Source organism: Rousettus aegyptiacus, unplaced genomic scaffold (assembly GCF_014176215.1).
Source record: "Rousettus aegyptiacus isolate mRouAeg1 unplaced genomic scaffold, mRouAeg1.p scaffold_m13_p_11, whole genome shotgun sequence".
In the NCBI taxonomy this organism is placed as follows: domain Eukaryota; kingdom Metazoa; phylum Chordata; class Mammalia; order Chiroptera; family Pteropodidae; genus Rousettus; species Rousettus aegyptiacus.
This window is the reverse complement of record NW_023416286.1, coordinates 35,165,523-35,182,687: the sequence shown is the minus strand read 5'-3', so window position 1 is coordinate 35,182,687 and position 17,165 is coordinate 35,165,523.

The window sequence follows — 17,165 nt, the reverse complement described above, 5'->3', positions numbered from 1 at the left end:
ACACTGAGAGACAAATATCTTAAACCAGGTCTTTTGGTGTTTTGGTTTGGGAAGCAGAAGCAAATGTATGAGAAAGAACTGGGGTAGGACATAAGTCCTCAAAAATAGAGAAGAGAGAAAGTTTCCCTGAAGTAAAACACTGTCTCACATTATCATTGGAGAAGTATTCTAGTATCTGAATTTGGAAACACACTTGAGATTCACATTCAGCTGAGCTAGACCTAGAAATTCATGGTGAGGTGACGACTGCTGTGGCCCTGAGGAGAAGCTAAAATTAAAAAATAAAAACTCTCAGTAATGTAACAGTTGATCGCAGTGAATTGGTTTTTGCTGAAACGGCTTTTGGTGATTTGCCGCTTGACAAACTGGCTTTCCAAAAAACAGATTTGCTTTAAAATAATTGCTGCCTCCCTTATGGCAAGCTGGAATATACATATATTTTTTGTATGTGACTCTTCTTACCTTTTCTAGAATGCTAACTCCTGGAAGCGTTGTGTCACAATTTTGTATTTCCTCTAACACCTGACTTCTGTTAGCTGGCTAAACAAGAACAAGCCCTGTTAAGTATCTTTCTCACATTGCAATTTAGGGCACTCAGTCTCAAATTTAAATATCAATTGAGTCCAGCCAATTCAAATACCTACCCATGAATAAGAATGGTAAATACAAGACCTATTCATCTATCTATGAATAGGAGATACATTTTTAACTAGGATTTTAAAAAATAATTTGTTGAAAAAGACTAATTCATACTATACATCATGAATATATATATTTAATTTTAGAGTTTAATTAATAATTTAAGTCAGAAATTTTTAATATACGGTGAGAATTCTAATACCAATTTATATTCTTATTTTCCCAAACAAGTCTTGACTTGACTCGACGACTTCCTTTGTTGATATGCCTAGTAAAATTGTTTCTGTTTTTGTCCAGTCAGAATTCTTATTTTATATTGAGCCTCCAGGTTTTACTCTTCTTTTTAAACACCTCCTGTATGATTCTACTACCAGAGTGTTTTGGATGGAGGTTGTCACTCTCATATATTAAAGGTAGAAAATAAGTCTCTTGTATTATAAATGTTCAAAGTGCTGGTTTTAGATATATTCTCCAGCAGCTATATTTAAAGGGCTTGCTTTCCTCCAAAGATCCCTGTGAAATGCTGGCCACAGAATGGGAAGGACTCCTCTCTTTTCCATATGACCTTGCTTCTCCCTCTGATTCAAAGTTCTGTATTCTGTTTTATTACGGCAATAAAAAAAATTGAAACTGAGCAATTTCAAGCAGGAAGAGTAATTTCCTGATCTCATCTGTTCTAAGCCAATTAACACCATAACACTAAAGATCAAACATCATTAAGTGCTCTACCTGACAGCAGAACTTCAAGGTTTTATTGTTTAACCATTTCATAGTCACTGTTATGTGGGCCTTATTAGTGTGGCATGTAATATGTGCAAGCAATTTTTAAAAAAACTTTGTAATGTATTACTTGAATACAAAGCCATATTCGTTTCTAAAAATTTGATCCCTCTAAGAGGCATTTCATGTTTCAACCTAGCCAATCAGTGCAGCCAGAATAGAACCAGCTGTGGACATAGAAAACTAGGCAGGAGATACCCAAATACCATGATTTTTAAAGAGGATAGGGTATATCCCCTATCCCAAATTTTCTTCCTGAAATTCTATAATGAGAGGCATTTAAATCATTACTTTGAATATGAAAACTAAGTTATTTCTGTAAAGGGTTATATGTTATGCTTCTAAAGATTAAAATCTGAACTGGGTCTAGTGAACTGATACCCTGAAGCAAGACAGTTTTCTTGTAGATGAGGGAGAGTAGGAAAACATAGCTTGGTGTCTTGTATGATGGGATAAGGGAGCAGGGATTAAGAAGCCAATGGACGCGGAGGGAAAGGAGAACTGCAAACGAGCATTGTCTCGTTCCTAGCACTGTGAATGGCTGCCTAACCCCAGACAGTTGTTTTTTGACAATAGCAATAAAGCCTACAGAGAGTCTCTGTGTCTATGCTAGAACCGACAGCAGAACTTTCTGCAATGATAGAGATATTTGCTATCTTCTCTATTCTATAAGGTAGCCACTAGCCATTTAAGCATTTAAGCTGAAGCTAGTACAACTGAGGAACTGAATTTTTAAAAATGTTTAAATATAAATAACCAAATGTGGCTAGTGGCTACTGTATTAGACAGTGCATGTCTAGACCACATTCCTTTTGAGAGTTCTGCTATATGTTGCCAAGAGCAAACAAAACTCTGATTCTTTAGATTCCTTCTTCTTTATCTTCTTTATTGAAAGAATATTTCCAAATGAGATGTACAAAATTAATATTACCACCATTACTTCTTTCATATATATTTGACCATTGAATAACACAAGTTAGAACTGCATGGGTCCACTTAGATGTGCCCTTTCTCAATAAATACTGTAAATGTATTTTCTCTTATGATTTTCTTAATAACATTTTCTTTTCTCTAGCTTACTTTAAAAACACCATATGTAATACATATAGCATATAAAATATGTGCTAAACACACATTTTCTGGGTAAGGCTTCCAGTCAACAACACGTTATTAGTAGTTAAGTTTTTGGGGAGTCAAAAACTATACACAAATTTTTGATTACACAGGGGTCAGTGTGCCTCATCCTTATGCTATTCAGAGGTCAACTGTCTCGAGTACCTACTAAATACCGAGTACATTTATTATTATTTTAACTCTAATAACAAAATTTCAAGACAAACATTAATTTTTCTAACAGGTGAAGAAACAGGTTCAGAGAGGTCATGAAGATAGTAAAGGACAGTGATGGAACTTATACCTAGATCTGTCTGATTTTGAAGACTGTATTCTTTCCACTATATTGTACCGAGCATACCAAGCACATAAAAATGTTTTTAAATTATATCTCTGTCTGTTTTTCTAGATCAAGCCATATCTTTATTCATTTTATTACCATGAATAATACAATTTTTTTCAATCCATCATTATCTGTATCTATTTTCCTATTTGATACAGCCAAAAAGAGTGACTGTTGTCTACAGCAGAAATGGTTCTCTTAGGAAACATAAATGAAATAATAAAAGGCATGGACAAATTTATAACTAATAGAGCCATAAATGGCTTCTAGCACTCTGAGATATAGTTACTTTTAAAGTTTGTTAGGTGGGACAGTTGGCTATTTCCACCTGAGATAACCACTCCTAGCTGAACAATGGGATGGACTGACCCTGGTACATTTCAGTTGAATTCTAAATTCTTGCAACAGGCCCTCAGCAAAAGAAGGAATCAGAATTTAACATGGAGCTCAGTTGTAAGTTAACAACATCTTACTTCAGGGAAGTAATAAAGGTCTCAAGCTTCATCTATCAATATCATTATGCAAAAACGGTAACTTTGAAAATGTAAGACTTATGACAGTCAAACACGAACAAAAGTATTCAAATAAATTCATGAGAAGTAAGACTAATTTCAGGGAAGGCAGAAAAGCTTGATACATTTGACAATACAGTTCTAAAGAAAACCCCAATAAACAAATTTTCAAATGTTCTTTTGGCTTTCAAATTCAGTCTTCTTGAACCAGAATTTAGATGGCAGTAAAATGAGCCAAAGTGGAAAAATAAGAGACTAACTATCCAGTTAGAGCCACAGTGTCAAGAGAAAGGTTTCTGAACAAGCAAGTAAGGGCAAGAGTCAGCTATTTTAGGAACAAAAGGTACTCGGAAATGTGAGCTTAAAGGGAACTCTTAAAACTAAGAGTTAGTCCTCAAGAGTGTATCAGACGATATTCAAAGTCAAAGCCCATGGTAACTGGCAAATTAAGATCAGGTTAGATATTCATAAAAAGTCCAAGTGGGTGGGCAGTTGCCATTGACAATGCAAGGGTTGCTGCAAGTAAGGAGAAAATGAAGTCAGCAATAGAAAAATCCAGCCCCTAGGGGAGACCACAGTACCACAGTATGAGAGAAAAAATAAAGTCTCTGAGGATGATATATGCTATGTTCTAAATATTCAAATGTTGAAATCTTAACCCCCACCCCCACCATGTGATGGTATCACAGGTAGGGTCTTTGGGAGGCACTAGGGCATGAGGGTGAGGCTCTCATGAATGGCCCTGGTGTTCTTATAAAAGAGACCTCGCGGAGCTCCGTGGCCCCTTCCACCATGTGAGGACACGGAAGAAGGTGCTGTTTATGAAGCAGGTACCTGGATCTTCAATGGTACCTGGATCTTGGACTTCCTAGTCTCAGAACTGTGAGAAATAAATTTCGGTTGTTTATAAGCTGCCTAGTCTGTGGAATTTTATTATAACACAGCTCGAACAGACTAAGACAGTAGAGGAGCCTAGCTATTTAAAGAAGCCAATTTTAAGTCCTGAATATACAGCTGAGGGTGAACTAAATGCGACTGATTCATAGCTGAGCAAGTGAGCCGTTTCTTTAGACTCAGAGACAATGAGACTTGGCTGGCATGGGTGAGGAGTTGGATCAAGAGAAACCTCAGTTCGGTCTTTAAAGATCACTCGTGAGACCACTTGATATGTAATCTTATTGCGAAGGGACAGTGACTCTAGAAATCAACACTAAGAACATCTTTTTTTGTGTGTCTGGCTGAAAAAAGGTAGGGCCCTTACTTGCCCATGAATAGACATGGAATGGGGCAGTGGCAGCTTAGCTGGCAGCAAGGAGGACAATAACCTAATTCTACTTTCCACCTCTTTACCTAAAAACACAATTGGCATTAACCAGCGATGTTCACGCTGGTCAGTGTAGGGACACCCTTTGAAACACAGGTGTTTTCTGATGGCAACAGCAGATGATCCTCTTTTCATTTTAGTGTCTTCTTTCTTCCCTGTGAGAACCAAATGCCATAGTGTCTTGCCCCCAGGAAAACTGCAGAATGTTCACTCTGTATTCGCCCCAGGGATGGGGAGGACTGTGAGTACGAAAGGCCACTCCTCCTACAGTGCATGATAAAATATCATCATTCATGTCTGCCAATAAGGGCATGCTTTGACAACTCACATGACTCGATGCTCTTCCATGGCATCCAATTAGTCCCTTTCGATTTGTATTTATTGTGTACCCATCCACATGTGTGAAATTTATAGAAGTTGCACGCAAGCATTTAGTTTGTTTTGTTTGTTTGAAAGGACATGGTTGTTGAGAGGAGTCAAAGATGGGGACTAAATGGGTGGGTGAGAGACATCTTGAGCCGGTTGTCCAAAAGTCAACAATAAATTGTGCTTTGCCCATTCTCAACTCAATTTCCCATCATCTTGCATATGTTTGAGTCTCTCTCATAGCTGTTGTAACTCACATTTTAGTTTCTTTTTGAAACTATTAATTGGGTTAGAGTTACTGAAAACTGGAGTTACTTGACAACTAATCAATCTCATGATTATCATAAGAAAAGCATTAAAACCAGCAAAACATTTTAAGGATATGCCTGGAGAAGTTAATAGATATTTTCTGTAATAAAGAATGAAGTTTACATCCTGTTTAGGTGCATAATATGCCCAGGGGGTGGCAAAGATGCTATTAAACAGTGAGAAGGAACATTGCAAGGACTTTTCTAGAGTCATACAATTTTAAAGATTATTTTCTTAGATGGAAATAAATCTAACAATTGAAATTATGTTTTCTAAGATCTAATTTAAAAAGAGTTAGCTCCTAGAAGTCTCTTACTTGTTCCTTTGTTTAGAATTATTTTGAACATTTGTTTTGTCTTATCTTTGATGAGATTTGAAAAGAGCAGGTCTGGATCATGGGCTCAGGGAGTGACCTGCCTTTGCTTAAATAGGCATTTTTGGGGGGGGGGGGTAAATTGATACATGATTTTAAAAAGTTATCAAAAATAAGAAGGGTAATTGAAACTTCTAGAATCAAAAAAAAATTATAAAAGAAGCTTGTTTTTATAAATGGTATTTTCTTATATAACCCCCTGGAAGACACCCAGTTCTCACTTCTTTCTAAAAGCTCTTATGAGTCAATTTGTCATTTGGTATTTTGTAGAGTTCACAATAAATTGGAAGAAGTGAATTCTCCTACTACACTTCAATGGTAAACTAAATTTACACAATTTTATATTTTAGTTCTTTAAGGGAAGCTATTGTATCTCTTTCTTTGCCACACCCAACCCATTCCCAATATCTAGAACAGTTTCTTATGTGTACTAGTGCCCAATAAGTATTTGTAGAACTAAATTGCATTTTGGAAATTTTTCCTTCTTTTGGATTTGGAACTAAAAAATATGAAGCTAGAAAGTCTTGCCAGTGCTCCCCCACTGCATCAAGCCCCCAAGCATCTGCTCCACCTCTTCCTGACTCCCCCTCCTCTTTCCTTCCCAGCTCTTCCATCCTCCTCTTTCTCCCCACCCCTTCTTCTGTTTCTTCTGTTTCCTTCCCTTCCATAGAGATTCTAACCAAGAAATCTACACTCGCAAAGAATAAAAGCCAACAGGAAAATAACATGCCAATTTATTAACAGCTGGGCAAGGAGTGAATAATTTCAACGCAAGGCAGATTTGTAGAATAAGGTTTAATTTAAGTAAGGAAGTCTAAGGAAGGCTTCTTCTCGTTTCCCTGTCCCTGAGTTTAAGATTATCAAGGAGTCCGATCAGCATCCAAAACACATCAAGAAGGATATAAGATGGTCTTACTACAAAACAGCCGTCCTCATCAAGGTCCTTAGCTGGAACTACGAGCCAACCACCTGGACACAAGAAACAACAGTTGAGCCACTCAGCTGGGCTTGCCTTTTAACACACAGACATTCTAATGATAGGTAAAAAGTAGCCCAGGGATAGTCTCACGTTTTCTCCAACCAGGAAACTTTTGGTTCTACTTGGACAGGAGCTAATGGAGGACTGGGGGTGGGCAGGAGGAGGGAAGTGCTTGCTTCCCTCTTGGACAGAGGTAGGAAGTGGGAAGCGGGAAGCAGGGACTGAAGGTTCCCAGACAAGGAAGCTAAGACACAGAACTGAAAAGTGAGTTTCAGATTCTATTCCATCTCTGTTCTCCAGAGGAAACCAAGCCATAGAGCTGAGATTTTGTCCTGGGCTCAATGCAATAGATAAATTATCACTACTAGCCTTCTGCTTGACTCCCACCTAGCTTCAACCTCTCCGTTTTTTCTCCCTCTACTCATCAAGCTGCCACCAAATTAGACTCCTTTTAAGTTCCTTAAATAACCTATGTCCTTTTCTGTTTCCATGTCTTTGATTACTTTATCCCCCTCCCATCACTATGTCATGAGCTTACATATCCTTCAAGACCCAGCTCAGATACCTCTATCATAAGACAGTGTACAGTTGCCCCAAGCAGAAACAGTCAAGCCCTCATTAGTGTGCCCAAAGTGCATCTTCTAGAGCAAGGATCTAGGTCTGAGTCTGAAATCTTGCTCTGCAGCTTTTTGTCTTTGACCTTGAGCAAGTTACTTACCTCTTTCTGTTACTTGGTTTCCTCATATATCATGTAGGGAGTTGTCATGTTATAGTAATTAGAATCAAGTAAATTATATAATATGACAGACACACAGTAAGTCAGTCACTAAAATAGAAGCCCACTATTACTGCTTGTAGCCATTTTTTAACATCGATTACAAAATACGGTGAAAAATATTTATTTGTGGACCAGAATTATCCCCTCCCACTAGATAACTCACCTGCTGCCGTAGCAACGATACCTGCCCCTTTTTGTATCCCTTCCATTGCCATCTCGGTATCTTGCACAATGCCCACAAACAGTATACGTTTAACTGAAAAAATGGACCTTAATGTGCCAGAATACACTTGACTCTCTATATCAGTTCATATCATAATCAATCATTCATTGCAACTCACCTAAACAGGGCACCATATAAATCAACTAATCACTATTGTAGAACACTACATATATTAATTTATTCAAAATAGCAGAAGACCTGACTTTATATTTCTGTATATATCAAATGTATTTTTAGAAACAGTGCTTCATTTGAATAAAGTATTATATAACCTATTATTTTTCCTTTTGCTTAGCCATTGCCAGTTCAGATGTTGCCAATTTTTTTTTCCTTCACTGGTTAAGAATTTTCTTTAGATTTAATCTGATTTTTCTATTATAGAACTCTCATCTCAAGATAACTTAATAGACTCAACAAATGAATGGAGTTTGTTAAAATATTATTCATAACTGAGATAATAACGATTCTTTATAGGTTGTATCCTGTGTCTTTCTACTTTACCAGGGAAAGTTTATGCCACATCCGGTTTGGAATTGCGTCTGAACACCTCTGAAGAGGAGACAGACCCCTTTTGTAAGTGCCTATTAGTTTCAACCACATGCCATGTAAGCTCAGTTGGAAAAAATAAAATTGAAAAACTTGTGAGTGTAGGAAGTATGTATCCCATTAACTCTACACCTTTTTTTAAAGGCAGGCTTCTTTCAGGATCTGGAAGCAAACAACAGGGCTTCTTTGTTCCAAGGGTGCACTTCTAAAAGAGCAGATCCAACACCAACAAGCCAAGAGGCACACAGTTGGCCCTGGGAGAACCTGCCCAAGGCCCAAAGATAGTTCCCAGGACCCCTCCACTGGCTGAAGTGTTGACAGGCTCTGGAGCAGAAAACCAGGCTGTTAACAGGAATATATAGATCAGATAGTCAGAAATCAACCTACTCAAATTTCTCAGACCATCCTCCACTTCATCCAAGTACAAATTCTCTTTTTGAAACCTTCCTCCGGTAAAGGTTCTTCCTTGCCTCCACCTGGAAAAAAAGAAGAGCTTTAAGCCAACTGGAGTCATTGCCCCTCCCTCTCAGTTCCCCAGTTCCCCTGGATTCCAGGGGTGGGGTAGGAAGGGCAGCAGTTGGCAACACCCTTCCCCCCCCCCACCCCTTCTCCTCTCAGCTCACCAGGCAAGTTCCTCACCTCATGCACTGTCGTGTCTTCTGGGGCCTCGCCGGGAAATGGAAAGTATCCTTTACTTACTAAGGATGTGGGAACCCCCGCAGTCCATGGATCTTTTCCGTTTTACTTTCTTCTGAAAAGCCTTTAAATTTCTGAAAACACAAATAGTATAAGCCTATTCTGATGGGTTTTACAAACTTTAGTGCTTCAGGGCACGAAATATTAATGCTAGATGATCAAGCTCTGAGTTTGTACATTTAAAAGTTAATGAGAGATCAGTTACATCACAATAAAGCTGGGGGTTAAGGGGAAGCCGAGACCGACTGAAAGAGACACAAAGAGAGAAAAACAGAGGTGGGAGGGGGATTCTAGTTGCTCTAATACTGATTTCCTTTTTTTTTTTTTCCCCCGCAATAATTAAACCCTTGAGATTTACCCGAGGTACCTGACCACATGGAATAGAGACTTTCTTTCTCAAATTCCCAGCAGCTAATGAAGGCCATGTAACTAGCCTGTGCAATGTAAGAGGAAGCTCTAGATGTGCTTTGCAGAGCATGAACCTAAAGTCCCTGGGCAAGCCCAGTCTTCCAGCCATTCCTCAAACCTGCTGCCTGGACCACAGACTTGATGCCAAAGGCAACATTCCAGGGAAGACGATAACAACATGGAAGGAACTTCACACAATGCAGCCACAATACAGTTCCTGGAGTGTCTACCTCCAAACTATTACGTGAGAGAGAAATACATTCCCACCTTGTTTATGCGACTGTTAATTTGAGTTTCTATTTTATTTCATGTAGCCAACCATATTTTAAGCAGAGCTGGATTTTATGTAGCTAATGAGCATAAGCTTCAGAAACCCTCACTTGCCTGAGACTACTTTAAAGTGTAAGGAGGAAACTTAGCACTATGTTCTCATGGCCAGTTCGTATTCTTTTCTTTAAAGGGGTCCCCCAAATTACATAGGCCCCACAACCTTGAATCCACCCCTTATCCTCCGTAATTCAATGAACCTCTTCATGTGTGATTTTTCTGGTAAGCCAACCCTGTACATAGCACAGGAAATAGTTCAACGTTTTCTCTTGCATTAGGTAAACTTCAACATACTTGGTAAGATTCGGGAATATCACAGCCTAATATTTTTCAAGGTATATTCTTGATTCCTAGATATTAATAACTGTGAAAAGAAAAAAGTTTCATGATCAAATAATTTGAGGAAATACAATATTAGCTAAGACATTTTTGCCTATGTTTTTAATTGTAATATCTCTCAGGGGATTTAATATGCAAATGTATTTAGAAAATCTTCCAGAGAAAGAGAATGTTGTGTTTCCTAAACTTATTAGACTACCTCCTTTAAAAGGAGTAAGTCATGGGCTGCTTTTGTGGAGCATAATTTGGAAATACTAAACAGATCTCAGCGGGAAATATTTGTAGACCATTTCTTAGGGCAAACTACATGTTTTATTTTTATAACATTAGTGTTACAAGGTGCTTTTTCTTCTTCATTTTGTTTTTTAAGTTGCTCTCAATTGTATATTGTTTTTGAATAAATAAAAATAAATTATTTATAATGGACATTTTTTTTTGATATATAGAAGCTTATAAAACATGAGGATAGAGGGAGATTGAGATGTTTAAGAAAGGATTCTTGGTAGTTGAAATGTTGAGAAAAGGGTACATTACAGGAGGAATACTGATCATAGGATTCTCTTTTAATGACTATTGACCGAACAAGCCAGTCTTCCAAATACTTTGTTCTATTTCTACTTACACTCATTACTTCACTTAAATGCCTATTAACTACGGCCTTCTAGAATTTCCTGTACAATATTTCACAGTTTAAAATGTAGTTTCTTCATTGGTTTCTTTAACATTTCCAAACGTCCTGTATCATTTAATGATTATGTGGAGCATTACTTTGTTCTCAGCACTCTAAGCAAACAGAGCGAAAACACTTTGTACAGTCACGAAAAACGTTACACAGGGCAGAATGCTTTTATGATCCAGTACCTAAAATAAGACAAAGCCTGGGAGGGTAGAATCACTGTTCCTGAAAGATTTCACACCCCAGATCAGAATATTCTAGCAAGGAGACAATAGTGCTCTAAATGCATTTGTTTAAGCAACCTGCCCCTGTTTACAGCATGATGAGCCCACGTGGTTTTACCATGCTCTCTGGAACATCAATAGAAATTGCACCCCCGATTCATCTTTGGTGGTTAATAAACTTCCCTAAACTTTAATTTAATATCTTACTTATCATACATTTTTTTTTCCTAGAGCAGAACAGGTCCTTTTAACAAAGTCTTTTTCTCTCTCTGTGAAGGATGTTCCGGGTAAGGGCAGGCTATGCTTCCCTTTCATCCAGAGACCCAGTGATAGCAGCTCCTCATCTTTACGTTTTCCAATAACTTGACTTAAAATCAGCTCATTTCTTTGAAAGGAGGGGATGTCACATAACATTCTCTGTTAGAGGGCATGTACAGTGAGAACAATCACTCCCTAAGTGATTTTTAAATGTAAACTTTCTTATGAAGTATAACGTCCCTACATAGAAGCATTAAAGGCACAGCTCAATGAAATTTAACATGGTGAACTTATTTGTGGGGCCACAACTAAAAAGAGAAATGAGATTTTTACCAGTACTCCAGAAGCCTCTCTAAAGCCACCTCCTGGTCACTTTCCACCCTAGGAAAGAACCATTTTTTTTATTTCCATTACTATAGATTAAGTTGACCTTTTAAAACAACTTATGCAAATGAAATCAGGCAGTGTATACTCTTTTGTGCCTGAGTTAACATTCTGTTTGCTGAGGCTGCTGAAGCAGTGATTTATTCATTTTTATTACTGACTCATACTCTGTGGTATGAAAATGCAACAATTTATTTTTCCATTTTATCTTGGATGCACTTTTGGGTTGTTTTTAATATTTAACTATTAAGAACACTGCTGCAATTAAAATCGCTGTGCATGTCTTTTAGAGAACACATGTACATATTTCTGTGGAAATATATCAAGGAGTGTAATTTCTGCATCATAAATAGTAGTGCTGGAGCAGGCTTATAAGAAACCACTGTTAAATCTTTAGGAAATTAGCAATCTAGTTGTTAAGCAGAGCCATTATTAAAAGGTAAGTTATACAAACTTACAATTAAATTAATTACTTAAAAGCAATAATAATAAATACTCAAAATCCTCTTTGTTGGAGTTTTTTTAAAAAATATATTCTTTGTTAGATACATGTCTTATATCTGGTGCCTTATATATTCTTCTTTGTATCTTTGTCACATATTCATCTGTCCATTTGTAGTTCCTTCTCTTAATGATGTTTTTTAGATCTTAATTTTAGTGTGGTCCCATTTATCAATCTTTCTCTTTATGATTCTCATGTACCATTGAAAAAATATACACTTGTGTATCCTATCCTAAGGTCATGAAAACAGCCTCCTGTATTACCTTCTGAAAGCTTTATTATTCTTTCATATTTAAATCTATGATTCCTCTAGAATTGATTTTTGTATATGGTATGAGATAAGGGTCAAAATTATTATTTTTTCTATCTGGTAAGCAAAATGAACCATAATGTAAGCAAATACCATCTGAGTTTTCCATATGATATTCACATACCATTTGTTGAAAAGACCGTCTTACTCTATTGCAGTGTAGAGTAATCATTGTCATAAATCATACTGTTCATGCATGTGTCTCTTCTTGGCTTCTTTCTGTTCCATGGACCAAGACCACATACTTAAAATAAGTCTTAATATAAGATAATATAAATTCTCTAACTTTGCTCATCCTCAGGATCGTCTTGGTTATTCTTGGTTTTTTATAGTTTTATAAAAATTTACAATTAGCTATTTCTCAACTTGGGGAGAGAGCAAAGGGGAATGAGTGTCATATTCTGTAATTACCTGGTAGAGAGAGAGAAAGAGAGAGAGAGAGAGAGAGAGAGAGAGAAAGTCTCTTCCTGATTTTGATGATGCATTAAGTTTGTGAACTGTATGACTTGGCAGCAAATAATAGAAAACTCCAAATCAACAGTTTTAAATGATAAAGAACTTTGTTGTCTTACTTAATAAGAATCTGTTCAAGGGACCATGACTCCTTTCACGGGAAATGTGTATTGCATCTGTACTCATTACACGGTGTGATCAATATTCTGGATCCACTTCTGTATGATTCTGATCGCTATATGTTTTGGTTTTATCCTCAGGCTTGTAAGAGATACCCGTAGTTTCAGTTAACATGCCCATAAACAATAATATCCAAAGGAAGCAGCACTGCTTTTGTTTGTTTCTTTGTTTTGTTTTTCTCAAGGTAAGAAGTTCGCCTACTAGACTTCCACTCTTGCCATATTGGCCAAAATTATATTCCATGTCTTTACCTAAATCGATCGCTAGTTAAGAGACTGAGAACATTATTATTGATTTTGATAAAACCTCAGACTGGACATATTCCCAATAAGATACATGATCTTGCAGAAGTGGATGTCCACCTGAACAAAAACAAAGATAGCTATAAGGGAAGCACCTAACTATTTCTGCTACAGACAGATTGTTCCTTTGCTTGCTCAACATCAAAACTCACTCTACTTCTCTCTACACTTCCAAATATAATCGCGCCTGTGTAAATTCAAATATTTCTTTCTCAAAAGCAAACAACACAATATCTCTTTCAGTTAATATGTCCAACTCCAAAACTAGTCTCTCTCCAAAACTAGTCAACTCCAAAACTAGAACCTGATATCATAAAGTCTTATCAGGTTCAGATAGAGCTTGTCATAATCCGGCAGCCTAAACAGAGATTCAGTGGTATGGAAATTAGTGAAGAAGTTGAATGATCTCTGGCTATTTTTGTCAAATATTGGGATTTCTCCAGCAGAACAATTCCCTTAAAAATGTCATAGAAATATATTTGATTTGTTTCTTATATATTTGATGAGCTAAGACCATATCCAGAGCATATGTCTGTATAATCTTTGAATCTGAATATTCATGCTCCATATCCATGATCCTCTGTGCCTTACTTATTCCCTTGGTCTTCAGTCAATGGCCTCTGTCTTGATTTCATTATAATAATAATAGCCTTGTGTATGCAAAGCACCAACCACAATGCAGAATTTCCCTACACTTTTGTCTCTTTTCTTGGCCAGAGAATGGTTAATGGGAAGTTTTGGCAGTATGTGGCAGAAAAGCTTGTCTTTTCCCCCAATTTTATCTCCTCTAAGTCTACATCCTCATTCTCTGCTTACAAATGATCATCTTCAGCCTAAGTTTGTTTCTTTATTGTAAGACTCAAAAGTATCCTGAATCAATCCTGCTAGTTTTTTTTTTTAATATGACACTCTGTCTTGTCTGTGCCTAAAGGTATGATAAGGGGTAGTTAGACTAAATGTTTTAGAACTGCAAAGCAAGAGTCATCTAACCAAAATAATAAAGCCCTAACTGCTCCACTCAACTGATTTCACATATTAGGGTCTGTTTTTCAAAGAATCCCATTCCTTGTGTTATTTTATGATCTGACCACAGTCCATAATAGCCAACAAGGAAAACTAACTCTCTTATGTTTAAACAGAAAAGGAATATGGTGAAGGGATTTTGAGTAAGCACAGAATCTCTGTGTGAGCTAGTGAGCCATAAAACTAAATTTAGAGGTCACTTAGGCAGAAACAAGAGACAAAATCTTGCTTCAGAACAGGTCTGGTGCTGATAGCAATCTTGTCATTGACAAGCATAGAGGCAGCATGAGAGATTGCTGACACCATTCGGGCTGTATGCCAAATGTCTCTCCTAGCCTTGCAGCTAACATTGACCCCAGAAATTTGACTGGCAATGTCGTGGGGCCACAGGGCACGTGGTGGTCTCCTCTCTCAGAGTTCCAAAAAGGGTGCAGGTATAAAAGCCCCTTCTATTCTTGCTTTCCCCTCCTCATATCTATCCTTTCTCTTCTCTATGCCACACTGGCCAGGAGAGAAAGTTTGAAAGAAAGACGATAATCTCCCCTTTTCCTTCCCTCTGTCTCCTTTGCCCTCTTAGAGTTCATCTGGTTTAGAAAGAGTTGACTTTCCCTTCCTAGTCCTCTCTAATTTCCACATTTCCACATTTTCCTTCAAGATGCTTGGTCTAACAACTCAGCTGTCACGTGGCAAGGGTGTTCTTTCTAAACCTTGGAAACAATGCTGTGGTCTGAGTTAGCCATGAAGGAACCAGGGAGTAACCTAGGGACTAGTCATTTCAAATGACAGAAAAACACAATGAGTTAATATCTTCAAAATGTTGTCCCACATTATTCAGTATAGATTTGCTCATTCCACAGAACATTCTTTAGAAAATGGACAACCAAGTGACTTTTAGGTTTTTGTGTTGAATGGCTCCAGGCATAGCTGATTCAGCTAGCACAACCAGCATGACTGGAGAGTGTAAGAAAGTTGATATGTATTAATTCCAATTGTTATTAGTATAACAATAACTGCGAAAAGCAGCAAAATGAATGAATGATATAAATCTAGCACACATAGATTATCTTAGAAATTGCACATGTAACAATTCTAATACATTTTTTCTGGTTTGAGCATTGGAGAGCAGAGTTAGCGACCTAAAAGTGTCATTTCAGGTGTTGGAGAATTCTCTTTAGGTTTAAAATTCATGGGTGGGAGAGGATGACCATGGAGCAGAGCTGAGGAAGATCCTTCTAGGAAGCTCCCCAAGTGATGCCTGACATCGCCCAAGGGATGAAAGAGGGTAAAGACTCAGGTAATGATTGGGGAGATGCTGGGGGCATAGCAGGTATTTGTCTGGATTCCGACACCTCACTGTGTAGTAGTCCCTCAGGCTTTTTGGGGGAGCTTGATTGACACCTGCTCCTAATCCGTGACCACCCTAGAGCACTGTAAAGAGAACTGTGGGAAGGGAATCTACCCGGACCTCTTTAACAGCCAAAGCCTAACTAAACACTTAGCAAGTAACCATGTGAGTCTCTCTCTGGCTGGTTGCCAATGGCAACCTGCCAATCCGAGAAGCTGTGTCACCCCTTGGCAGACCCTCCTGCTTGCTCCTTCCTGAGGCAGATCTAGCCTCAGCCAGAGCCCTTTTTTCTCTGGGCAGCCCCAAAGCATGCTTAGCCTGTTGGTAACTTCCATTTGCATTTTTTTTTTCTCGTTCAGTTTCTTCCCCTTTCTAGTCTGTTACACACTGCTTAGTAGCTGAGCTCAAACCTGTGCAGGCTGACTACTGGTTTGCAACACAGGACCTGCAGCTCCACTTTCAAGCCTCGCTGCTAGGCTTTTTGTGTTCTGGATGTTACTGTCTTCATTTCCTAGAAGGACCAAAGTCCTATGACTCCTCCTACCCTCTACCTCTGGAATATCTTTGTAGTTTAGTTATCCCTTTGCAAATCTGAGCAGCAAATCTCACTGCCGTTAGCTAGACATTTTGGAGTATTCTTTGTCTCAATTTGATACTAGCATTGACATAAAAACCTTAATCCACCAGTGTAGCTAGGCATCATTGCACTCTTGAACACATTTCTCTAACTTTCCAAGGCATGAACAATCAATGATTATGAAAATGTCATTATTGCTGTTTAATTTATGCTTAATATAAGATATTTTATGACTCCAGTTAAAAAATGATATCAATACAGAAAAAGCACTTTATAACACAATAGATCCTTCTAATCTTGAGAGTCAATGCTTCCTTATTTTACCAGTTACCACAGAAAAACTGAAAATCAGAGCCTGGAATTGGCCAAAATACCAACTAGGCCTTGAGAGAACTGAGCTGGTCTGTTGACCTGACCCCGTGATTTTGACCAACAGGTGTTAGTTGTGTCATGCTTTGATCTCATACCAGCAACTCTGCAGGGGATTTGGTAAAGAGAAGAAAAGAAAGGAAGAGAAGGTCAAGCCCTAGCTGAAAGCCACACGCTTACTCATCCCATTTCCTGTACATTTGCCTCTGAATCATAGAATGATAAGGATCAGGTTCTAGAGAATTTGGTAAATGGGAAGAGCTGTTTACATATGTCTGATGACCTGGTCAGTGAAATGAGGTATCCGGAATAAACAATCTTTGAGGTTCCAGTCAGTTCAAATTATTGGCTCAGCTTATCTTCATTGTGTCACATATTAGAATTCTGCTTATGATATTTTTAGATGCATCAGTGTTTGATGAGGCAAAAGTGAGAACATTGGTTTAATATTACATATGCAGAAAGTGAACCCTAAAGGGATGAACTGACCTGATTTAGGGCGAAAGT